Below are 22,057 nucleotides of genomic sequence, written 5' to 3'. Positions count from 1 at the left end.
CGAAGAAAAATCCAATTAAGGTGGTCAGGGGCTCCGACAAAGAATGTCAAGCGCTGTTGGAAAAGACCTGGCCAACAGAATAGAAAAATATCAATGCTGAACAATAAAGAATAAAACCAACTATGCTGCTAGGAAGAATTTCAACACAAAACAATCCTCGCGCAATAAAATAGAATACCAGAAAAAGCAACAATGAAAACAGAAACAGGAATTCCATGGACAGGTCGTAATGTTAACTCCTACAGTAGAGTGGGGTACATTTAATTATTCCAAGCATCTAACATTGCCAAACTTACCAAGGGACTATTTAAGGTGAACAGGGGCTCCGACAAAGAATGTCAAGCGCTGTTGGAAAAGACCTGGCCAACAGAACAGAAAAATGTCAATGCTGAATTATGAAGAATAAAACCAACTATGCCGCTAGGAAAAATTTCACCACATAAAAAAATCCAAGTATACAAAAAAGAGAAATTACGGAATGAACTTTTCCGGGAGACCGCTGAAGGTATACCGTGAATTAGCAAATAGGCTGGTTAACCAAATTGGCTCTGCGCTATTTCTATACCTGCGAGCATTGCATTCAGTGATATACAAAATCTAATGAAATTATAAAGATAAATTAAAGTGAAGAAACATTAACAACGTCATCGCAAATCTAACACGCTATACGCTGTAAATTGTTAAGAAAATTAATTGCCTTAATACCAATTTTGTAATTATAAACATCATGGTATATATTTTAAAGAACAAAAATCATGTGCGCCAAAGACCGAAATACTACAGTGCACGCCATCAAAAGCGCCAAAGACAAATATTACAATGAATATGCATCGCTTAAACAATTATGTTTTCCAAAGTTCCCTTCCCAAAACCCTTCAACCTTATAAAAACTATTGCCGTTAAAAGTATGGCTTTACTTACCTTATAAAACGAAAGTCAGATCCTCTGCAAAATCGTATTTGGGCGGGTAGACACCACGAGGGAAGCGGATGTGACGCATCTGAAAAAAACTAGTTTCTAATGTCGCCGATATGGGGAGGGGAATCCCGCGTTTAGTAACTCCTTTGTTTTTCGTTCCCAATGTGGTCACAAGGGCGCTGTACCAGAGGGAAATATGGTAACACTGCGGTAAGCATGTATGTTACCTCTTTCTCTAGGGAATAAAAATCAAAATCATCATTGGCCAACTTGACGAAGCACAAACATGGAGGATCTGGGTTCTGACATTCCAACACTTGCCTTTAATCACTACCATTACACTGTCATATGGGATTTTGATGCCTTTGTAATGGCGTAAACTATTTTCGTTAGCAAATCAAAGAGGTGGCTCTTCAATCATCCTTTTGTACTTTAAAGACAGATACGCTGTTTTTTGCGTTCTGAAAAAAATTGTTGCCAGATCATCTAATCTCCTGTTAATTTGCCGGTTAAGGTAATGGGTTTTCAGCTTGTTGTGAAATGTTTCAACAAACATATTGGTATTAGTGTTGGCATGAGGAAAATTTCTAAAGCACATAGACCAATTATTACACTTACTGTAGTAATGAACTCTAAAATACTCTACGATGACGCCGATTCTTCATCTTTTTTCATTAAACTTTCCATCATTAAATAAAATGACTTTTGATCTTTTTCTTCAATTAGCTTTTCTTGCTTCCTATGAATTTCATTTGCAAGTGAATGATTATCTTTTAATTTATTGCTTAAATTCTTTTTCCAATTCCTCTTACCATGCGATAAACAGAGTAGATGCCTAATTTTAGTTCCAAATGCATTATGCATGGCTTTTGAGAGAGCTTCATCACCATCATTCATGACTTCATTTAATTCTTTTTTTGAACACTTATCTTTAATACTTTGAAGCATGACTGAAAGAGTATCCTCTTCCAAACGGTTACTAATGAATTGGGCAACATGATACCCCACACCATATTCATCAGGAACCACTAAATTTAATAAATGAAACTTAAACTGATTGGTTCCATGAGTGTAATCGATTCAAAGTATTCGGTGGCAACCTGAGATCAATTCTGATGACTGGTTATCATTTTGCATGCCAAGAATGAAAAGATAGCTACTATTCGGGAGGGAATCAGTTAAAACGCCACCCATTTATGCAGACATGCCTAGAGGGTTCTATATAAAAATATAATTTTTGAACAGATTTGATTTCACGAAGGGACTTACAGCCACGGCATCGTATTTACTAAGTCTTTGCTTTAAATGAAGTCCATATTTCATTCTATTGATCTGTTTTGAAGAGATGAAATGTTCTTTAATTGGAGGCAATGTTTCAATATCTGATAAAGAGGGCTGATATGATTCCTGAATCACATGTACCTCCTAAGAAAAGAATTTATATTACTTTTTGTAATTCTATCCCACGGATAGTGCACTACATTTTTGAACTCGACTGTGATAATGGCAATTATAATATTTAACATAATCCTGATCCTGTGTTACTAGCATTCAAGCAATGCAATTTTTATCTGGCATGCGTCGAATTTCCTCTTCCTCCTGGTTTTATTGATTGCTCTAATTGGAGGCAATGTTTCAATGTCTGATAAATAGGGTTAATATGATTCCTGAATCACATATACCTGCCTGGTGGGTGTACCGGTGGGTGTGATCAAGAAAAGAATTTGTTACTTTTTGAAATTTTATCCCACCGATAGTGCACTACATTTTTGAACTCAAGACTGTGACTATGGGAATTATAATATTATCCTGATCTTGCGCTACTAGCATTTGAGCAATGCAATTTGTCTCTGGCATGCGTCCAAATTTCCTCTTCCTTCTGGTTTTATTGATTGCACTATCATTTCTATGGTGGTTGTCAATTTTGCAATTATAGGAGCTAAGTTTCTTATCCAAATTTCCATGCTCACCACTGTGTTTCGACGTTGAATTGACGGGAATTGACGTTGTCGAAGTTGATGTTGAAGTCCGAAAATGGCCCTCTTAGCGACAGCCGGGAGTGGCAATCTCTTGAAGTGTAGAAGTCCGGGAATGGTCCTCTTTGGGTCCGGGGGCCCGAAGCAGTTGACGCCTCCTTCGCCGATGACGCGGCAGGACAACACACAGAGCGTCCTCAACTGCCGGCCGTTGTCGGGGAGACGCTAGGTGCGTCCTCGACGGACTAGGCGTGTTGGCGCCGGTTGCCGCGTCTCCCTCGTTGTCTTGTCTCCCTCGTTGTCTTGTCTCCCTCGTTGTCTTGTCTCCCTCGTTGTCTTGTCTCCCTCGTTGTCTTTTTTCCCTCGTTGTCTTTTTTCCCTCGTTGGCGCTCAGGTCCCTCGATGGCGGCGTGCCGTGCCTGATTCCACGAAGATGTGGCCAAGTACAATGCCCCAACGACGTTTTGCGTGTGTATAGCTGAATCGACAGGGTCCACAAACCATTCAATCGGAATCCTCGTCAGATTGAATTTCGTCATCTGTTAGATCGATGTCTGTTTGATCAGTCAGAATCTAAATTGATCACTACTCGATCACTCTCTGTGAATTCATCCACTAAATGGTCTTTTTCCCAATACTTTTTCTCGATTCCTCGAACATGTGCCACGCATTTTGCCCAAAGCTCTGGTGTCATTGATTTCAAAGCGTCCAAACACAATTGATGGGTGACGTTCACACTATTCCCCTTCTCAGCTGCATTAGCTAAATTAACCCTAGCTATTTTATTTTTGACAGATGCCCATATAAGTTCGATTGCGTTTAACTCGCAATGAGCAACTGGTGTCCAAATTAACCGAACATCACTCCGCAATTCTTTGAGAATAGTCTCTAACTTTCGGACTGTAGGAACAAAATACGATCGCGCATGATTAATCAATGCGGATTTCGTAAGTGTCTCAAACTTATCACTATCGTCAGGCAGCGGGCAATTTTTCCTTGTCAGCCACTCAATTATATCCGCCTTCTTCCAAGCCATCGATGGATTTCTGGTGTCATGGTCAATCATCGTGTGGTTAGGTGCTTGGTCGATAACAATGGCTGATTTCGGCGGTAGCAGCAAAACAATTGATCGAAACCATTCCTCGAAATGCTTGGCATTCATTTCGGAATGGTACTCATCTCCGCCCTTACGGCAGACAAAACACAATTCACCGCCATTTAGAAAACCATCTTCACTACCTATGCGCAATATGAATACTCTTTTACCAGCTCCAGAAGGTGTCTTAAATCCACCGCGCCAGCCATTCACCTCCTGAATATTTCCCCAGTAAACGTTGTAGTTCTCAGGAGATGAGACAACATTTTCCACCCAGGAGTATTTCACTGAATAGTGCTGAGAACACCATGTATCGTCCGTATAAAAATTTTTTTGTAGCCGTCGTTCCTCAAACGATTAATTCGTCGCAAAACGTTGTGGCGAGTTGCTGCAATGGTGACAGATTCCATCATCACTGGCTTCTTGCTCAATTTATTGTACCTAAATCCCATGTCTAACAGAATGGATCTTAACTTTGGGAGAGAAACGTGGGCAATCGAGAACATTCTCTAGCAGGTGATCCATCATTCTGCGTAACGTAGGAAACATATTCCTCCAATAGAAACCATGCACTGTCCTCCTCCCCCGCACGGGGGGAAGAGGGTGACCTCTTCCTTTGGGGAGCCGCGCCCCCACGGACCCGAGCCCACCGAGGAGGCAACCTCGTTAAATAACCCCCGGTACGACTAGGACTTTCGATGTTTGAGTCGCTTCATGTGTGACCACAGCCTTGGGGAGGGTCACGCCTTCGGTTTTTACCGATGGGGAAGCGGCTGGAACGGCGCTCAAGACCTGTGCGGCGGGGGTTGGGGCGGCTGGAGGGATGGGGAGAGCCGGAGCTGCAGGGTTTGTTCCCGAGCCCATTTTGAGTCTCGACTAATCAGGAGGAGTCTCAAATAACAGCAATAAATGTGGAGTTTCACTAGCAGTGGTAGATGGGCGATTATTAAAATCACAATGGTGCTCTATCATTTTGGTACGTGAAAAACCGACTAGGCGTCCACCCGTCCCATGGTGGAACAAGGAGTGCGTAGAATCTATTGCCGCAAGGAAAAGAGCGCTTAAGATCTTTCAAAAATACCCAACGACAATGAACCTGGGAGCTTTCCGTCGACTCCGGGCCAAAGCTAGGCGAATAATCAAGGAAGCCAAAAAGTCTTCGTGGATTTCTTATGCGTCCCAAATCAACTGTCGGACTCCTTTATCGAAGGTATGGGAAAAGGTGAATAAAATGAAAGGAAGCCGAACGTCCACCGCTATCGCTGGCCTAAAAGCGGGACCCAAAATTGTAACTTCCAGACAGGAAGTCGCGGAAGCAATTGTGGAGCACTTCGCTGAAGTAAGCTCTTCCTAAAATTATTATCAGGCATTCATATCAATGAGACGGATAGCTGAGGCAGCCCCTATGAATTTTGACAATAAAGCAGACTTTCCGTACAATGAGCCCTTAAGGCTATGGGAACTCGAAGCTGCAATCGAATGCTCGAAGAATACAGCTCCAGGTGGCGATAACATCCACCCTGCCTTCATACGGAATCTCCCCGTTTCGCTAATATATTGTCAACATTCAACCAGATCTGGTATGATGGATCTTTGCGGATGCATGGCGGGAAACTATAGTTATCCCTGTCCTTAAACAGGGTAAGGATCGCAGCGATCCTGGGAGCTACCGCCCCATATCACTAACAAGTAGCCTCTGTAAAATAATGGATAAAATGGTTAACCGACGCCTGGTTTGGTATCTGGAAAGCCGAGACCTTCTCTCCAAAATTCAATGTGGTTTTCGCCGTAACCGATCGACAACGGATCATCTCGTTAGAAGCACCAACTAGGAACTGGCCGCTTTTTAGAAATCTTTTCAATTTTGCATTTACTGACGACCGCAATGGAGCTGAAGCAGTTCTTCCAAGTCCCAGTGAGAGTAGATCCCCACCGATCTTTAAACACTTGTGACGGCGTCGTAACATCTTGGGATCTTTCAGACTGCACCGAGGAGGAAATCAAAGAAGGCCTGAAAGACCAAAAGGTAATATCGGTCCGCCGCTTACGGGATTGTAGACTCTTTCAAATGCTTCTCGAAGCCAGTTATTATGGTCGCCAATGTCGTCGGCATCTTGGAAGGGAGCGCGTAGCAGGTGTCTAATTCGATAGAATGCGTCGTTAACAGCGCAGAGTTGGATATTATACGCTGCCCTGAGAATTTCACCAGGATCAGAGTTAACTCTGGTGGATGCGAGGAGATTGTGAATGTAGAAAAATAGGGGTGCAGGTATCGATCGGCCAAAATCGTGGCTGAATGAAAATCCAGCGTACGAAGGGACAAAGAGTAGCTCTGTCCGTATTGGGTCGAAGACTGCGGCAAACTGCTGGATGATGTGTTCAATATCAGGGGTAACTCGTAGATCAAGTAGTACCTTGAGGAAGTCGATGTAGATGGGATCATTTCTAAAAGCCGCGGTGTAGTGTGATGCGGTACTTCTATTGTATAGGTCATTCAGGAGAATGAACGAGTGGAAGATTGCCAGTTTGTATCCAATTAAACTGAAGATGGACACTAGAGGATAGGATTTAACAGAAAGTTCAGGGAACTGAACTGTTGTCTCTTTCATTAAATAGTAAGTGATAAACCTACTATCACTCTGTACGTCAATGGTGAATTCGTCACCTCCGTCTATCTCTAGCCTTGAGGCTAGGTTCATCCACTTAAAGAAGCCTGACTGAATTTTAGGAGTAGGGGCAGATGGACTAATCACAGTAGGCTTGAATTTGCCTGCGGTCTTGATTAGGGAAGTGTGGTTCTTGATGCTGTATTTACGAGGTGTGTAAATAAAGTAGTGAGACTGATTTTTTAAAAATTTTCTATTCAAATATAATTACAATGTGATATTGTCACCTTCAAAATAGTTCCCTTCGGAAGCCACACAGCGCTGGAGACGGTCCTTCCAATCATTGTAGCATAGCTGGAACTCGGATTATGGAATGGCCTTCAGCTGGTCGGTTGCAGCAGTTTGTATGTTTTGTAGTGTCCCGAAATGAGTTCCCTTGAGTTGATTTTTCAATCTCGGGAAGAGGAAAAAGTCACAAGGACTCAAGTCTGGTGAATAAGGAGGCTGAGGAGCAACAGGAATGTTTTTACTGGCCAAAAACTCGTTTATTGAGATGGCAGTGTGACAGGGCGCATTGTCGTGATGCAACACCCACTTGTCTTTGATGTTTGGTCGCACACGAAGGACTCTTTTTCGAAGTCTTTCAAGGACCTCACGGTAGAAGTGCTGATCAACCGTTTGGCCTTGTGGAACAAACTCTTTGTGGACGATTCCGTGGCTGTCAAAAAAACAAATCAGCATGCATTTGATTTTCGACTTGCTCATGCGTGCTTTCTTGGGCCTTGGAGAAGTCGCAGTGTGCCACTCCATGCTCTGACGTTTCGTTTCTGGGTCGTACTCAAACACCCATGACTCGTCACCAGTAATGACACGTTCAAGAAAACGGGGATCATTTTCAATTGAACCCAAAAAGTCAAGACTCCTTTCTGAGATCCTTTTGGTCTTGGGAAAGGTTTTTCGGAACCATTTTCGCACAAATTTTTCTCATCTCCAATTCATTGGTCAACATGTGATGAACGGAGGTGTGATTCAAATTCAACTGTTCCCCGATCATTCTGACTGTCAACCGTCGATCTGAACGCACAAGATTCCGTACTCTGTTGACATTTTCATCGGTGTTTGCCCTTGAAGGCCTTCCGCTTCGTGGTTCATCTTCAATCGACTCTCTTCCTTCTGAAAATTCCTTAAACCACCGAAAAACCTGTGCCCTTGATAAAACACGTTCTCCATAGGCCTCCCGAAGTTTTTCAAAAGTTTCGGTTGCATTGTGTCCAAGTCTGAAGCAAAATTTGATTGCACACCGTTGCTCAACTTTGAGTTCACTCATTTTTAAAACGCACAAGAAAAAACCGTTTCACGAAAACCAACGCTACGGACAAACAAATAAATGACTGTGGCGAGTTCAGAATTATACTGGAGGCGCATCACACGTGCACCTGACGCTACTCACGGCCACGCGTCTCCAGCGTTGCCAGATCGAAAGCGATGTTGCTAGTCTCACTACTTTATTTACACACCTCGTACTAACTAAAGGAATAGAGATAATTTCAAAGTCGTGATGAGGTTTTCCTTTTCTATTTTTAATGAGGATTTATTTTGCGAGACGTATATGATTATTGTTACCCAAGATGTCAATGATTCCTAACTAGCTAGTACTTTAATCTACATGGTAGCATGTTCGGGCCACTATTTCTCTGTTATTTTCTAGTCTGACCCCATGTCATTGTCCAAGGTGCGGGGTCCGTCCGGCAAGCGAGCGCGCTTCTGATTAAGGCTAGGATAAGCGCAGCATGCAAGGTGTGAAATCACCCCGCGCTACATACCACGGTGGCGTTTGCACAATACCTCGCATATGTAGGCGTTTGAATAACTTCTGATTTATATTACGTGGTTATCGTCAAGAATGAGATTCCGAAAACTTGTGGAAGGATGTTTCAATATCTTGTCATATAATTAAGTGGTCATCAGGAGAATTTTCCTGCACTTAAATGTAGAGATATAACTCCGGTGAAAATAGTGTTTTCCCTGCAGGGAAGTAAACCAAGCAAAATTCTTGAAGAGCGAAATTATCGAAGTAATTGATTTCAATGGAAATGATGTTTTAATAACTTATTTCATAAAAAGTGGTCATATGCGAAATTTATCGTGTAAAATCAATCTAGCGAGTTTTTACTTCGGTGGATTTGTACGTGTGTTTCCACGCGAAGGATAGTTGCTAAGCGCTATTTTTCGAACAGGAGTTTATTGAAATTACTATTGGTCTCCTCTGGATTGTTCTCTTACAAATTCAAACGCAGTATGTGCTCAACAATGAAAATTAATGCGTAATTATAGCGTACAGAGATCTTACTACAGTGGAAATTCCGTATTTCCATACATAGGTTCTATGAATGGAAAAATCTCGAATTTCGAGATTATTTAAACGCATGATTTCCATGGGAAGGATGCTTGAATGACTCATAATGTGTATAAATAGTCCCTTTCTTAATTTGGTGTGTAACTCTAATTTAGATAGTTCTGAGATCAATGGAGCTTTAGTGGGTTTCCGCGTAAAGGCTCAACGTTCAGTGTCATCATTCTTTCTTAAGCTTCATATTAATTCTCTTTATATAATGAATAACTTCCAACGTATATATGGACTCCTTCATAAAATCTGGTGCGTAATAACAATTCAGAATTCTTATTTCGGAACAATGAAAGCTAAAGTGTAATAATGTTTTATAGGAAGCTATATATAGCGATGGTGGACTTTTATTGCCATCTCTGACGATTTTTTTATTTAATGTGTTACTTAGATTTTTTTGTATGTCCCGCGAAATTACAAGGATGTTACACTTTCAGGGGAAGGAATGTTAGATTAACTTGTAGCATATTAAGTTGTAATATACGATATTTTCAATGTAGCATATTAAGTTGTAATATACGATATTTTCAATGCAATCGTAATATAGAGTGCTGTAACTTTAGGTAGAAAAATTTTGTGTTTGTCGAGCAAACATTTAGTGCCAAACGAAATTTGTGAGGAGTTAGATTGCTAAAGTTCTTGAATTTTATGATTGAAGCGTTTGAAAATTTTCTAGCATGTTTCAGGTACAACTATGCAAACTGCTGTGTAGTAATACTCTACGAGGGGTAACAAGAAAGTAAGGTCTCCTATTTTTTTTTAATACAAAAGGAAATTTATTTTCTAAGTATAATACATCGTTTGAAAGGCCAGGATCTTGGCTGTTTTTTAACATAATCGCAATTTTTTTCCAACACCTTCCGCATCCGCGCGATGTACTTTTCTATGCCGGTATCGTACCACTTTCCGTCCGCTTCGCGCAGCCAGGTGTTGACCTCTTTTTGAACCTCCGCGTCCGACGCAAACTTCTTCCCTCCGAGATGTTTTTTTAGGGCGGGGAACAAGTGGTAGTCACTTGAGGCCAGGTCGGGACTGTAGGCAGGGTGATCAATGATTTCCCAGTCAAATTTCCTGATTAGGTCCAGGGTCGCTTTGGCTGTGTGCGGGCGCTTGTTGTCGTGGTGAAATTTCACTCCGTTGGTCAGCATTCCGGGGCGTTTGTTCTTAATGGCACGGCGAAGCTTTTCTAATGTCCCACAGTACCTTTCTGCATTGATGGTGGTTCCCTGTGGCATGAAATTGACCAACAATACACCGTGGCGATCCCAAAACACTGTCGCCATCACCTTGCCGGCCGACAGTGTTGTTTTGAATTTTTTTCTGTTTTGGAGAGTCACTGTGACGCCATTGTTTGGACGACTCCTTTGTCTCGGGGGTGTAGTGATGAGCCCATGTTTCATCCCCCGTAACAAAGCCTTCAAAAAATTCTTCTCCTTCCTGTTCAAAACGCCGCAAAATTTTGTCCAGCGTGGGGACCCGGCCGTTTCCCCCGGGCGGTGCTATGAGCGATACTAGCGGCTCAGAATGCCCGGGGTAGCGGCCGAGAGCGACCGGGGATGGTCACCAGTGCAGCAGGGGGCGACACCCGGAAGTGATAACCGCAGTGGCCGAGTTTGAAAATTAGGGACAAACTCGGCCAACCGCGGCCTACCGGTTGGTCCCTGAAGGTGACGGAAGGGGAATGGAGAAGTCTCCGCTGATTTTTCCCGAAGTCCGGAAATTGGCCCTCTTTAGGTCCGGCTATAGGCGACAGCTGCCGTCTGCTTCCCTGTCGCCGTGGCTAGGCAACGCTCAGAGCGACCCCAACTGCCGGCCGAAGTCCTGGTGGCGTCGGGTGCGGCCTCAATGGCCCGGTCGCGTCAGCGACGGTTGCCGCGGCTCCCTCGATGTTGTCCCACGTTGGCGGCGTGCCGCGTCTAAGTTACCAAGCCGTGACCAAGCAAAGGAGAATAATCCAAGTAAGCAATGGAGCACCCCAACAAGTAAGTAATTGGAAAAATCATTCGATGTGTGCACATTCCACGCGCCGTGTCTTGTGTTCTTCAGTCAGCTGTCTTGGCACCCACCGGCCAGAAACCTTGTGGTAATGCAACCGTTCCGTAAGAATTTCACGAATTGATTCTCTGCTGCACACTCCTCCAAGCTTTCTTTCCATTTCCTTAACAGTTGCACGGCGATCTCTGAGAATTTCCGCCTCCACTGCCTGAACAATCGCATCCGAAAGCGGCGGCCGGCCACTTCTCTCTTCTTCGTGAACGTTAGTGCGCCCGGACTTAAACTCGCGGCACCACTTACGCACGTTTTTAATGTTCATACAATTTTCCCCATAAACTGCATCCAATTCACGATGGATTTCAATAGGTGTCGCCTTTTTCGCGCTAAAGAAACGTATCACCGAACGCAATTCGCACTTGGACGCTGACGCGAGGGGTACTTCCATTGTTGCTGTCTGCTCAGCCAAGACTGAGCCGTCGGCGTATACGCGCCCAGCAACAGGGTTGTAATGGGGGAACCAGGGAACACGGCGGGGTTGCCAGATTTCGCCTAGCGCGGAATTCCGCGAAGTTACAGAGTTGGAGACCTTACTTTATTGTTACCCTTCGTAGAATAAATTATATTTTATCGTTGGCGTAATTTCATTGCCATCTCTTACGATTTTTGATGTGCTAGTTAGATTTTTTTATTGTTGCGTGTGATTACAAGAATTTTTCACTTTCAGGGGAAGAATGTTAGATTAACTTTTAGCTTATTACGTGGTCATGAATGCTTTTTGTACAAATGTAATCTAGACTTTTTATTTAATAAGGGTAAAAATTTCGTGTCTATCGCGCAAATGTGTACGGCAAGCAAACTTAGTGAGGAGTGATAGCGTAAACATTTTTAATCCTACTTTTAAAGCGTTTAAAAATTTTCGACATGCTGTGACCTCAATGATAACTGCTGCGTTATAATATTTTATTGGGAATTATGTATTATATTCTAACGACGGTGGAATTTTCTAGCGATATATAACGTTTTATCGGTCTTTTTCGTGGAGCTGTTTTTATTTGAACGATGAGATTATGAAAAAAAATCCAGAAGGTTAACTGAAAAAAAGCTGGACATTATCCTAACATATCAGAGGTTACAATCGCACGAATAAGATAAAGACAAGCAAATACCATGGGTTCGGTATTTCTAGCTCCGAACCCAGGGGAACTTTCAGAATCAAGGATTTTGAAAGTAGTATCCCTGTCACGAGGAAGTGGGGAGGACTGGGAGGGGCAGGCCCTTACGTCATTGGGACTTCAAACGAGGGAAGTGAGGAGAATGGGGAGGGGGTGAGACTGATTGTCGCCAAGGCCAACCGACCAACCGGCCAACCGAGGGGGGGAAGAATATTTCACCTGTGCTATGGAGACAAAGGGGGTTGTCCTAGGGGCTCCCGCCTTCCTCTTTGCTCTATGGAACCGAGAGGGTGTTTTAAGGGGTTTTGGAGCTGGGGGGTGGTTGAAAGGAATTTCCTCCTGATCAGTGCTTAAAGTTCTGCCCTCGTCAATCGGCGCTACCCAGTGGTCACGGAAGCATCTCACTCTCCGCTAGAACGTAGCACAGTAAAATTGTTTACCATGGGTTTCGTGGGATCACCAAAGTACAGCACTGAGGATATCGAACACGAGGTAATCACCATGCCCCATCCTCTCCATACATAAGTACTCAATTGTAGTATCTGCAACTTATCTTCCCAGTTAATTCATTTCAACGATGTAGGTAACGTTTGGTATTCAAATCATTTGGTAATAATATCTCTATTTCAGATTAGGATCGCCCAACGGCTTTCATGGAGTTCGGAGTTCGACAGCTCAGATGAAATCGAGCATGAGGTAAGCGTAGACACTCCTCCTAATCGGAGGTACTATCGCGCTATTATTTTCTCTGAAAATATATCCGCAATTATATTTTATTATTAAATATTAATGGGGTTTAATACATTTATTTCAGCTGAATATAGTCAATGATAATGTCGTGGGAGTCCGACTACTCAGATTTTGAGGAGTCGCCATCTGGAGAGAGAGATAATTTTCACTGCTCCACACCTGTAGCGGCGGACCGGGATTTTCCTAATGGATTTCTGGTCTCCCGCGCATCTGACACCCGACGTAGAAGAATTGAACAGCTCGGCGAGCAACATAATCGTCGACGAGCCTGCTAGCGGTGGGGAATGCCAGCAATTAGAGGTGTCGGAGCCGGGACTTGGAAATTACTCGGACCTACTCCTCAGCTGCGATGTAGCCCCCTCTACTTCGCAGAGTCTGTACCTGCGAGGCATGCTGTGAGTGCATAGAGGCAATAATGGCTGAAGTGGTTGAAAGATACCCGCAACTTTCAACCGAAAGCCAAGCCTACGCCTTCACAGTAAAGAGTGTTAGCACCAACCGTTCCTGCGCGTGCACTCTTTGGGATAGATGTAGCGCCGAAATTTTCACCGACTTAATAGCTAATTACAAAGAATTAGCTGATCTGTAAATTATGAAAAATAAAGCTCTGTGAGCAGAACTCTCCGCTTTCAGTGTTTTGTTTCTCTTCCATCATATCCAACTCCCATGCACCCTTCGACATTTTCCCATATTCTTCCAACGGGAAAATAACGACCGTTTGCCAAATAGCACCTGGAAACGTGTGAGGGCTTCCCAACCCACAAACCTAGGGCGACAAGGAGTCTGGACCCTGAGAGGTGACATACCAGCAAATGGGTAAGGTGGGTACGGCGCGCTGCCAGAAAAAAAAAGAAAAAGCGGTAAGTTAAAGGGCCGGGACACGTATTTCGGGGGACTTGTGCCGCGGGAGTCAAGGATCATGCCCAACACCTAGTAAGTACCATGTCTCAGGATTTCTCCCGCCTCCACCCACCATGATGCCGCCCCGACCACCTCCTCCAAACCTTCACCTGTATTGGCCTTTGTGCCATGGGAGTCATAATACCCGCCCAATCCCTCTTACGAAAAAAATTCACACCTATATCGGGGGGGGCTATGAACCCCGGGAGTCTTTCAACACCTCAACCTCTTAAGGATTTCCACCACCTGACCACACCCTTCCCTCCAACTTGAGTGACGGGGTATCAACGAACCCCCACCCCCTAGACCCCTCCTTAGAAAAGTGACATGTGAGAAGGATCAACGACATCCCCCCTCCTCCAGTACCACCACCCCACCCACTAGTCGAAAGTGCCACCCCAGAGGGGTCAACGACCTCCAGTACCCCCTCCCCCCACCAGTACCCCCTCCCCCCACCAGTACCCCCTCCCCCCACCAGTACCCCCTCCCCCCACCAGTACCCCCTCCCCCCACCAGAACCCCCTTCCCCACCAGTACCCCCTCCCCCCACTATGCGGGTTGGATGGTAGATCTCGGTGTGTCCTCGGTGCCATCATCTCCCGTTCTAAAGGCTGCGGTGTATTTGCCATCGCAGGCTGCTGTAGCACCCGCCTCAATAGCGAAGGGGCACCTGACTCTGGCGGAGGAAGCTGGTGGTGGTGCGGTGACCCATTAAATCTTTTTGTATCATAGCACTCAACACACTCATGCCATGGCCTAACCACCCTTGCCAAAGTCTTTCGACACTCATCGCAGTTGCTCTTCTTTCTTAAATGGTAGTCGGACCCACTAAAAAGCTTAAACTTCCATTTTTGTCTGACTTAAGATGATGTTACGTTGAAGAAAATGAGTTGGGAAATCAGACTTAACACAACACGGTGAAATATTTACAAACGAACGGCGAAATTCTAGAAATCAATAATACTGATCCATTGCACATTATTGCATTCTACCGTGTAGCTACTTGAAAAAAAATTCTACAGTATAGCCATCAAGGTTCGCGACTCTCAAGCACATTCTCCCGGGGGTAGTAATGAAACATTTTCATTGCACGCACATAAGAAAAAACTTAAAAGTTGTATTTTTGTGTACCTTATAGATGCTTTTTATAAATAGAATAATACTACCAGCTCTAATTACTATTTTAAAACACTCACCACTCACGAAGTCCATCCACAGACTGGAGGTAGATCTAATTTGATCCAATGATCCATCATGATTTCACAGATAGCCTTGGTCACTTCACTTATGCATCGACTCACTGACGATTGGTCCATGGCTATTTACTCTTCCTCTCCTATGTACGATTGATAGGGACCTCAAGCAAAAACCCTTAAAGCTGCCAACACCTGCATGAATTGTGCTTGCTTAGCAGGAGCTCAAAACTTCAAATAGTATATTTTATGTAAAATTAATTTGACAACGAATTCTAAATTCTTACCATTTCGAATCCCAGTATAAAGACCCTAATGCTACCTACAAATAACTATTTACCAAGCAGAAGGCCTAGCCTCCAAATAACATCTTAATATAGGCTTACTATAAACATTATAACTCAAAACAATCTTTTGTTTCGTCAGACAAGGCTAAAGATCGCGATGGAGCCCATAGGTAAGGGGTTAATTGAGTAATTAGCTCGTGAACTAATTTCTTCGGGAGGCGATTAAGTTTTTTAAACTTCTTCTCCTCCAAATGGTGTGCCGAAGTACGCTCCCGCATCAACCGTGGCGGCCTTTCCTCTTCAATAATTTCATTTTCTTCATGGAGCATTATCATACCAAACATTGCAGCCGCCATGTTTTCCCTGGTTCGTATGCCAACTCGTCCAGTCCCGACCGCACGAGCGCCTAGTTCGTATGAATTGCCCTCCCCGACGACTGGAGCATACCAAATGCAGCCGCCACACGGAATGTGACAACGTCATTCCTATGAAACTCCCCTCCCGCATACGAACCGAAGTTCGAGCATAGAGCCCCTGGTCCCTCCGACAAAGGTTTGGAACCGATGCAGGAGGATATGGACGAAGATCTCTGCATTTCTGACACAGATCGAAAAAGTTAGGAATAAGGGAAGGAAAAGTCGCTTAAAGCGATGATCCCACAGATTTCCGGGCTAATGCTGCTCCAAGTTTTTAATATTTACATGTATATTTTTTGTTATCTTTAACCCCTTTTTAAACATTTTTATTAATATTGCAGCAACTCACCGTGTGTGGGTTGGACGCCAAAGTTTCACCATTCCATCTGCATCGGAAGAGAATGTTTTTTCGTCGGAGAATATGCAGAGGTCCCAATACGTTTGAGGAACGTCCACATAAGTTTCAGCGAAACGCACCCTGCGAGCTTTGTGCTCCGGCGTAAGGAACGGCTTTCTAGTTGTCTGCCTATGGAAAATTCCCCTTTCTCGTAGCCGCCGTCTTATTGTTTCATTGCTGCAACCCAACATTAGCTCTCGCTTAACGGCGGCAGCTCCTCCTGCCCTCAGCGGCTCGTTGAGAATAGCCTGGTGCATTCTCTCATCATCTTCAATGTTGGTGCAGCGAGGACGGCCGCTTCTCTCTCTACTTTGGAGGTCCTCATCTTCTCGTACTCGTCGAACCCACTGAGGACTGTATTCGGGTGGACTCCAAAATTTGCTGCCACTTCTGCAGTTGAGCCTCCGGCGTTTATCATTCCAACCATTTGCCCCCTCACGGAGGCCGAGGTTTCGCTGCGATCACCTCTGGGCATGGTCGTAAGGCTCTCTACCTCGCTCCTAGCTTCGTCACTCGTTCCAGCTGCGATCGTACTGCCGATCCCGCTCGTATGTTTTTAGTCCACGAAAGAATTTTTGTCGCTGATATAATAGCTTGAAAGGTAGTGTCTATTCAACTCAAGACTATACGGCGCAAACCAAAGGACTTCTCGCAGTTCGTAGCTTCCTCATCCCACTTCTCTTCCACCACAACCACCCTCAGCTCCTCTTACCGCGTCTTTTTTCAAATGCAGTGCCAACGTCATCTTCCTATAAGAGATCTAGGCTAGGCTACCTCTAAAATAATCGCCTCACCAATCTCCCCCTTACTGCTCTGGCGACATCACCGACTTGCCCCAGTGCTTAAACAGGGTCTTGAGCTATTTCCCCATCTTTCTCTTCCAAGAGAACTGGCTTTTCAAGGTTCGCCCTGGGGCACTGATTGTGCAGCACACAGCATGCATTGATTATTTTGCATACTTTTAGAGGGGCATACTTCTGCAATCGTGCCTTATTTAGGCATCGGAAGCGACCTTTCAAAACCCCAATGCATCTCTCCACTACACATCTTGCCCCGTGCGTGGAGGTGGGTGTACCTGGCTTCGGGGCTACCTTCTTCTGCATGGAGGATGGGAGTCATCAGCCATGGCTCATTCGGGTATCCAGAATCACCTGTTTAGATATTTATTCCCAGGTTATTTTTAAGCATTATCCATTTCTTACTCTATAAAAAAATTCAATTTGCATACCTAAGAGCCAACATTCTTCACCTCCTCTCCATAATCTTTCCAGGACGCCCCTAACACCAGAATCATGTGAGCTACCTGGGTATTTGGCGTTCACATTTAAAATTTTAAGGTCCGAGTCACACACCTATAAATGCACAAAATAAGAATTATAGTTGGAATATTTACTTCATCTACGTGACCTTCAAGTCAAAACTTCATTAATGGAGTGAAAAGACTTTCTAGTCACATAGATGTGTTCATTCTCAGATGGTGGTTAGAGCTGTGATATATAATGATGATGTATAAGGCAACACCTTATTTATACAAGTATTAATTTAGTGTTGAAACAATGACTTTGGTTACTGCTGTGATATATGATCCATGTCACTAAACAATTTAATGTGACTGCTGTTATTTCGCTTGAATTATTTGTCCATCAGGATGTAAACTATTTTTGGTGTTATGTAAGGGTAAAGTTAAAGGTTAACCTTTCCTGTGACATGATGGTTATAGCACTATGTAATTGAATTGAAACCTAAATGCTATGAATATTTATTTTGAAATTTACTTGTCCAAGTGGTGTTATAATAAATCAACTACTTCAAAAAAGTAAAATTTGTGCTTCTCAATGTATGTCCTCTGCAAATGTGTATTGGGGAATACTTCGCAAGAACTCCTGGCATGTTAAGGACATTGGTTACTTCCTCAATAGCCTTACTGACGCTGGCATGGCTTAGGCTTAATTGGACACTGCTCCCCACGGACTTCTGGTAAGAGCCTTGGGCAGAAAAGTGCAACTCACAAGGACTTAAGTTCCCAAGGAATTTTTACATCAATTAAATTCATGCACAACCGGTAACTTCCGGATACTTCAATATTATAGGAGTACGGATTTGAATTCTAACTAGGAAATCATTTGTCAAATAAGTCATTTTATCTCTTATGTGATTGATACTCTTTATAATTCAGAAAGGATTTTTTTGCTAATACAATGCTAGATACAATCTAGATGGATTAAGATTTCCAGCAGTTTCTTAAAATTTGAAATGGAAGATTTCCCTTAGTAAATTTGGACGACCACCCACCTTGATTTAAATGCTCAACGCAGTTTAAAGATGCCCATTGTTGAGGAAAGGTCTTATTTCCTCAATTAGCTCTCGTGCAAGGGCTTTGGTGAGGCGATATAACCCTTTAAATACTTCATTTGTAACACTGAAGGGATCGGAGTGGTCCCTTAACTGTCTTAATCTTTGTCTCCGTAACAGCATCTGCTGCTTTCTCTGTCTCCTCTGTAGGTACCTGAGGTTTCTCAAGGCGTCCATTGCGGTTGATTCGTATAACTATCACATTTAGAAACATTTTGTATCCGTCAAGAATCTAGAGTGAAGACCGTTCGTTACTTTGTATATTCAGGACATATATAAATAGTTGCGTGCGGGTCGGAGTGACCCATATCAACCACTCCCTTGTTAAATAAATTGTTTGCAAAGAATGTTATTGTGACGTGCGAAGAAATTGAGAACAGTGAAGGGACAAAAACGTTGATTGACCCGTGAGAATAATTCACCCAACACCCACCCTATTCCCCTGCCAGAACACTTTACCAAAAGTCCAAAAAGCGCTCGATATGAAGAACTAAATAAAAATAAATAAATAAATAAACTTAGCCGGTACACATGCAATGAATGAACCTGGCTTTTTCACGCCACCGAAGAGTTTTGCTGTCACTATATTTTGCACTCCAGGCAGGTGCGTTTCCCTTCCTTTACAGGATGTACCTAACGGCAAAAGGGATCCCCACGGCCAGTCGAAAGTAAGATTATTTCCAACTGACACCGAGGCCTACGAAAAACCGACATACACATCCAAACACGCACCTCACTTTCACGCGCAATCACTCCTTACCATACACTCCCCTCCAGACACTCTATCACCAACCCCATTCCCTTGCCGTTCAAACGGATACCGTCGAGACGGCAACATCTTATCAATTGTTGTGTATTCACCAACACACAGAAGTCTTCAAGAATACTGTGATGCATGGTGGAGGTCACTAGAACGACCTAGCCCTTATTCGGGACAGAAGATACGAGTGTTGTCAAGTTTTTGTTAAAACCAAACATTGAAGAGTGGACTTCTCCATTCTTATTCCAAAAAAACTGTGGAGGTATATCTTTCTCGTTTTTCCTGATTGTTCCAACTGTGGTGAGTTTTTGATTTTGCAAGAAATTGTTAGGAACGGAAATACTAGATAACCAGTTATAAGTGACGTTTCTGTTACTACTCATCGGTTCGACAAGTCTGACTACTATTGGAGATGGTGATGGACTTATGTATGCTTAAGTTCCAGGGCGTCGTTTTCCAATATTTTCCATGTTGAGTACGTAAAATGTTCGTGAGTCAACCACTGAAAATTCCTTTATACCATATTTCGCATTCTTATTCCGCATATACTGCCTGAAACCGCACCTTCCACGGAATGCCCACAACAGAAATGTTTGAGTTGCATTTCTTTACAACAAACTCAAAAACATCCCTGCAAGGCGCTAACTTGTCCACTTCCATCCTCTGCACTCTTCTTCTATCATCGAATCTTAGCATTCGAAGCAAAAATATAAATCGATTCAAAGACATTGCACACGTGAATAGACGCAGTACTTACCATAACCCTTCGCACTTCTTCTCAGAACTCTTCTGCGTTTAGATGTGAAGCCTTTATCACACCTTCGTAATACAATAAACCCAAAAGGGCTTTAGTTTCTTCAACTGTAGTGTTCACGATCTCGGTCATATTTATTTTTATTCATATCTAAGGAAAAATAAGTGTTTTTAACAATATTTATTATTACTTCGTCAGGCAAAAGGCACTGCTATGCTTTTTTGTTGCATTTTTGCCTCGCCTTTTTTTCCAGGGAAATGGACGATAAGATTCCGCTGTCTGGTTCGTACGGATTGGGTAGGTTCTGCAATTTTCCAGGATGATTCGCAGTCTTCTCCTAAATATCGACCCCTATCCAAAGTGGGGTTTCGTCGTCTAATTTTTCATCGTCACTAGAAACTTCCCTTCCACTTTGTTCAGTGTCCGTATTTCGGTCCTTTAAATATATACCGTCGGGACGGCGACGACACCCCTTCCCCTACCACCTGCATAGAAGAGCGGGGAGGAGTCTCATTACAATAAAAACAACTTTATATGACATTGCATACCAGCATATGAGTCTCGCTCCTCGAAGCAGGTGACATCTACCGCGCCTTCACGAAGAAAGCGAGTGGTGATGCGAATCACTCTCACCCCCCCCCTGTGAAAGAAGTCACTTATTAGGCCACGACTGGTAGAACACAAAAGCGTAAGGAACAAGGAATATCTTACATAGCTCATACCTCCTTAGACATTCCCTCCAGTGCCAAAATAAGTCTCCTGTAGAAGGTATTTCCCCACATGGCTGGCGCGGGAGGTATGGTAAGGAATGTGACCCCCGGTGCCAGCACCAGGAGCCGTATTGCAAGGCGGTGGGGGGTAATACGAAGAGAACGATATTCGCAATGCTGGAATAGGGAAACAAAAAATTGGCATTTATCTATGGCCGCTGCCAGATACACAATGCACCACCACTTAACTACGTCTTATTTTTATTAATTTTATTTATTTCAAAAGCCCACATACAGCAATTATTGCCAATTCACAGTGGCAAAATAACAAGATAATAAATAATATATACTTGTACAATGTGTACTTAAGATACGCCTCTTAAATTCCTCCTCCATTTGGATGATATTTCCAGTAGCCTTGGCGTTGGCTAGCTCCTGCTCCTTGATTGCACAAGCAATCTCTGCTTCTCTCTTCCGGATCCGTTGGATGGCATCCTCGTTTTCATTATGAGATGCCATGTGCTCCAGCCTAGCCTCCATCTCCTTCTCAATGGCCGCATCCATGGTAAATCGTGCCCTTTTCGAACTGGAGAGGTCCCTGCACCTTTCATCCTCGGGGTTCATGCTTCCTCTAACGGTCTGTCGTCAAAATCTGATGAAATACCCTTAAGTATACCGTTGATTAATGAAAAACGTCCGATAACATTCCTGGAAACGACATCAAGAAACTCAACCGTAGTCATTATGATTATATTTGATATCCAATAACAACTTCCATAAGTCGCAGGAAAATAAGAACATAATTCACAAAGGCTAGTACGATACAGTTAAACTTCTCTTTAAAGAAGTGTTATTCTTTCGTGCAAAATAATGATACTGTACACCATTGCTAATTTTTGGGTGGCAGATGTTATATGTGATACTTTTTTGATTGTTGTTAATCTCAGTGTGACACTATGGAATTCCCTTCTTTAATGATAGGTACATAATCCTTATTTTCAATCAACTTGCCTGATATCTTGGAAACGTCGAGAGGAAGCAAACACTCCGAGGTCCCAACCCTACCCACCGCGGAAACGCTGGGGACCGCCAACGCATCACAGTCCCCAGCAATCGGCGGTAAGTAGGAGATGGACGGCATGGCTATTTCCATCTCTGGGGGCAAATCATCCCGGCTGGTGGACGGCATTGATGCACCACCAGTCCTCATCCTCTCCTGCCTTTCATTAGCCTGCTCTTTCCTCTTTCTCATCTTGAGATTATCCCAACTCTTCCTCAATTGCTTGGCGGTGCGCTATACGGGCGATAAATTATCGGTAACATTGAGGTTTACGACACACAATAAATTACTGGACAAACTAAAAATCAATA

At 43.5% G+C, this 22,057-nt stretch overlaps 1 long non-coding RNA gene across 1 annotated transcript; it reads left to right on the top strand.

The window, feature by feature from the left end:
• Positions 1 to 8,125: 8,125 nt before the first annotated feature.
• LOC124169711 lies at positions 8,126 to 13,632 on the top strand. Its single transcript, XR_006867214.1, has 3 exons — positions 8,126 to 12,659; positions 12,798 to 12,863; positions 12,982 to 13,632. It is a non-coding gene; the product is annotated as an uncharacterized LOC124169711 (long non-coding RNA).
• The last annotated feature ends 8,425 nt before the right edge of the window (positions 13,633 to 22,057 follow it).

This window comes from Ischnura elegans, chromosome 12 (assembly GCF_921293095.1).
Source record: "Ischnura elegans chromosome 12, ioIscEleg1.1, whole genome shotgun sequence".
Classification (NCBI taxonomy): Eukaryota; Metazoa; Arthropoda; class Insecta; order Odonata; family Coenagrionidae; genus Ischnura; species Ischnura elegans.
The sequence above is the reverse complement of the archived record's forward strand: the minus strand, read 5'-3'. Positions and strand labels throughout refer to the sequence as shown.